Source organism: Pseudoliparis swirei, chromosome 24, assembly GCF_029220125.1.
Source record: "Pseudoliparis swirei isolate HS2019 ecotype Mariana Trench chromosome 24, NWPU_hadal_v1, whole genome shotgun sequence".
Classification (NCBI taxonomy): Eukaryota; Metazoa; Chordata; class Actinopteri; order Perciformes; family Liparidae; genus Pseudoliparis; species Pseudoliparis swirei.
In genome coordinates, this window is record NC_079411.1 from 15,843,119 (window position 1) to 15,848,365 (window position 5,247).

Consider the following 5,247-nt stretch of genomic DNA (forward strand, 5'->3'; position numbering starts at 1 on the left):
GGAATAAGTGAATGATGATATGTAGTGGAAAGTGCTTCAAGCAGTCGGAAGACTAGAAAGGCACGTAGGCTACAAGTCTACATACCTTTTTCACAGATCCCTGATTTCGGCACCTTTACTATTTGTGTCCTTGTATTGTGCTGACATAAATACGCTGGTACAATGTGGGCGCACGTTGGGATTTGCATTCAGGGAGTCTATGTTTTGGTTTCTGAAATGATGTCCCAGTTTCCCGAGAAGTGACTCATAGGAGGAATGAAATAATGAAAGAAAACTCAACATCAATCCAGTACATTTTAGATTCCTCTTTTTGATGCTCTTCTCCCAGCCCTCCCTTTTCAAAAATAGTTTTTCATCACATTTGTGTGTCATCAGATAGAAAACTAGGCAGTTAAGTTCGCTGGGAGGATTCAATCACAGTAATCAGTAGAGCAACATGTCCATTTATTTAATGCCTCCTTTTCTTTTCTTTCTTATGCTCACATCCTGTGGTAACCTCCTCTGTCCATTTACTAATGTCCTCCTCCACTTCTCTCCCATCCATTACTCATTTCTTTTTGTCATCCTCCCCCTTCCTGAGATGGATCTACTGTGTGAGACAGACTGGCGTTAATTAGCCGTGTCTTGTGTTTGTGACTTGTAGAGAAGTTTTCAGAGCAGATATAGTAGATTGAGGAGGAGGAAAAGCAAGAGAGAGAGAGAGAGAGAGAGGAAATGAAAGCCTGTGTGATCCGAGAGATGGGAATAGAGCGGCCCAGGATCAAAACATCCCAAACTGCCCACAATTATATCCATGCCTTGCCCGAGCAGAAGGAGGCACGTGCACACTTTCTATCTGATCTTGTATCGGAGCAGAAATCTTCCATCTCGCTCTGTCTGCACCGAGACTTTGACACACCTTGACTGCCATGTTTTATTCAACACAAATGTAGAGAGAAAATTATGCTTTTAGGTGTTTGCAGTTAAAAAAGATGTGTGCCATGTGAAGAGTATTTCGCTACGAGGTCTGGGAGGCAGAGAAACACACACTTACACACACACACAAGCATGCGCGCGCACACACACACACACATACTCAATCACGTATGCACACAAGGCTTTGGACAGCCCAAGTGTGAACCAAACTGTCCAATTACTTTGATCCATGACCGAATACTGTGAGTAGAGAAAAAAAGTTTATCCTTTTTTGCCTTAAAGCACAGCACCTGGGTACACACACACACACACACACACACACACACACACACACACACGAGGTGGACCACCCCACCTAATAGCTTGCTGGCTCTGGTTTCTTTAATTGCCTGAGAGGAGAAAAGCAGGGAGTGAGAATGGAAGATGCAAACTGTCAATTTGAACCACATTTGTCGGGCTGTGCATCTGTTTAGCATGAAGAGGCGGAGGAGGATGATGCAGCAGAAAAAAAAGCCTCTGGCTCTCATCCAGTTTCATCGAACTCCTGTCATACGAGCTCCCGTCCAAAGCGCACACCCGCATATACATCTTTCGCGGGTCCACAGGCAGCCATTGATCTGTCGGGAGCCCGACATTCGGCCTTGGTGTGCGCACCTGTTCAACTCTGACATTTAATTCCGCTGCAGCCGTGGGACACACAGAAGTTTATGAGCAGATGTTAAGAGATTATATGACCCCCGACAAATCACACTGTGCCCTCCAGCATCGGCGGCGGCAAATGGAGCAATGGCTACATGAGTCCATCCAGTAATATCCACGCAGCACAAAAATCCAGCTCAATCGTTTACTCCTATCGATCCGCAAAATACCAAGCATGAATTTAGATGTTATACGCTGGTGGAGAATATAAACCCTGTATTGTCGTGACTACAGCTCATTTAAAATGTAGCAACAAAGCTCCTCGCTCATACCAAGAGGAGAGAAGAAATCACCCTGTACCATCTTCTTTTACTACTGGAATATCAACTGAATATCAAAATCAATTATCTAATTATAGCATTGCAATTATTTTCAAAAGTTCCTTGCAACTGATTTCTTGAACTGGTCCATCTTAAAACTTATTATACCTATATACCTATTTGCCAATCCAAGATGATCAAACCTTTTCCATTGTTGCAATTCCCTCTCCGGTGTCACCCCCATCATTTGTAAATCCTATCATCAGAAACATGTTTTCCATCTTCCACAACTCCTCCTCAACTTAACTCACCACCTCACTCATTTTTATGTTAACATCTCCTTATTTTGTGTGTGTTTATGTTCTTTATGTTCTGACTTGACTTGATTAAGACCTATACAATAAGCCTTCAGAAACAAAACTGAAATATTTTAAAAATACATCTGGGCTGTCCTTGGGGGCGTCATGCAGCATGACGGTTGACAAACAGTTCCCTTACAATACATAGTGCATTGTACATTTTCAAATATTTCTTGAATCATGTCTTCTGGCCAGATTTTTTATTATAAGTCCAACGTTTGATCTCTTTATAGCTCTGGTTGGGTCTCCATCTCTCCCTGAAAAAAACATTTTCGCTCTTTCGATGCTAAAAAAGGTTCTTTAACCGAAATAATGATAATTTTCTGTGGCCGTATCTGTACAACAACCTCTTTAACATTGCACATAGCCATTTCATCCACTCTTCATATGAAAGTACTAATTAGCGAAGCTTTAAACAACAAAGTCATGTCCATGAGGAGAGAACGTCATAAGATTAAGATAGCTGCCATCAGCACAAAGAGAGAGGGCAATTATATTTTATGGAACAGCTGTGTACAGTTGTGCTGGTAGATTTTAAACAGCAACAGATTTTTTTAACCCTTGTGTTGCCTTCGGGTCATTTTGACCCGATTCAATATTTAACCCTCCTGTCGCCTTCGGGTCAATTTGACCCGATTCAATGTTTAATGTCGGTGTTCTTTCGGGAGTCAACAAACAAACATAAAGTACCTCACACTTAAACTTGGACAATAATATTAATTCTAATAATTTTCTGGAGATTGTAATAGCTGGGGTCATATTGACCTCAAGGGTAAAATATGTTAGTAAATATAAAGGTAACAGGAGGGTTAAACATTGAATCGGGTCATATTGACCCGAAGGCGACAGGAGGGTGAAACATTGAATCGGGTCAAATTGACCTGAAGGCAACACAAGGGTTAAACACAAATAACCACCCCACTCATTTTTTTCGAAGTCAGAATTTTCTCACAACAAGAATACTATATTTACACAAATTACCTCTGTGTGCAAAATTATACAAACAATCACTAATCCTCCTGCGGGTGTGCGTCTTGTGTACGTGCGCACACATGCGCCGGTCGGTCTGTTTGCAGATGCTGAAACCGCTGAGGCATGAAGTTCGCAGCTGCACACTATACTATACACATTGTGAATTATTGATGGACATGAAAACAACTCTTTTTTCCCCCTCATCTTTCTCTGTGGGCAACTCTCTCTTCTTCTCTCCGCCCTTAACCACTCTGCAGTTTAACAGCTCTCGAATGACATCGGAACTCAACTTGTCTCTTTAGTTTGGTTTGCGGGGACACACACTCACACACACACACACACACACACACACACTCGCAATAGTCTCTGCTCTTAGCTGTAAAGCAGGTGCGTTTGCTCTCCCATGATGCACCAGGTCTCTTTGCAGGGCAGGTGGAGGAGAGCAATATGCATGGTGTGCAAAATGATCACTCCCTTGGTCACTCCTCTCTCATGGCTCTTCTTTCCCACAGGTCCCTGCTGACATTCTTACTCCATTTATGTCCATCTACACAAACCACTTTGGTTTCTGAGTTAGTTTTCCCTTTATGTTTCCCCCCCCCCATGCTGCAGGGCCTTCTTTTCCTGTTCACTCTCTTCCTAAATGGGCTCGGTGTTGAGGGAGGAGAGGAAGTACAAAACACGAGGGAGATGGAAAGAGAGAGAGAGAGCGCATTAAAAATAAATAAAGAGAGGGCCTTAATTATTTACTCTGCCCTGCAGCCACAAGCTAATCCAAACCTGCCACAAACCAATCCAAACCCATCGCTCCTACAGAAATGAGAGTCCCACGTAGTTAGAGACTGTGAGAGAAAGACAGAGAGAGAGAGAGATATGTTGGTACAGTCGATCCCTCGATACTGTGAAGCTTTTAAACATGTAGACATTGAAACATTACACACAGTGATTCGATGTGAAATGTCAAGAAAAGTGAAGCATCCATTAAAGTAGCAAATGAACAGGAATGATAACCTTATAACTTCTGGTGGCAGTCTTTCATGAAGAAACAGAAACCCACTCACTGCTTTGGCCACACCCTCGGCCTTGTTCTTGCATGTGGCATTGACATTGAGCATTTGAAGGTCTTCCCACAGAACCCTCTTCTGTCAGACCATTACCTAAAAACTTTGTAGTTTATACTGCTGGAGTGTACACCGTTAGTCAAAAGTTTGTACACCAGTTGTCTAACTGACAGTGCTGTAGCTAAATTTAAAGAAGTGATTCCTTCTGCATTTGATTCATTGCCATGTCTCAATATAACAGAGGACTCCTGGTCTAACTTTAACTTGTCGATAGTGCCACAGGCTCCCAGAAAATGACACTAGACCCGATACAAGTAGAAGACAGTGAAGCAAAGGTGGTTCACTCCCTGGTATAATCCTCAGACCCGCAAACTAAAGCGAACATCAATAAAGCTTGAAAGCATATAGCGTTCCATGCTTGATTTGGTGAAATTAGTCTTGAAACATAAGAAGAATTATCTGGTGATGTGGTTTCTGTAGATGGCATTGCCTTGGCATCACACACCACTGTAAAGAATCTCGGTGTTATCTGGATCGTGGTCATGCCTATTAATTATTCATAATTTCTGTCATATTCATTGAATTTGTTGTAACCTCGGTTATGCTGTTCATCTATACACATGATGTCACGACGGGATTTAGGGTGGACCCAAATGCACGACTCAGGAGACAGATAATGCTGATAAAGATTCTTTACTGAAAGTATTGTCAGGAACAGAACAGACCAAATAAACAAACCCACAGTGGAACGCTCACCGGCTTGGTCTGAGAAACACAAGACAATCTGGCAGAGGACAAGTGGAAGTAAGGGAGCTAAATAGTGAGGGACTAATGAGGGGATGGGCTGCAGGTGAGAAGGGCGTGAGGACCAGGTGAAGGGAATGAGGGACTAACGAGGGAGTGATCAGAGGCAGGTGAGGGGAGTTGGATTGACGAGATGGGAAGCAGGATCTGGAATGACAGGATAGTTAGAGACAGGAT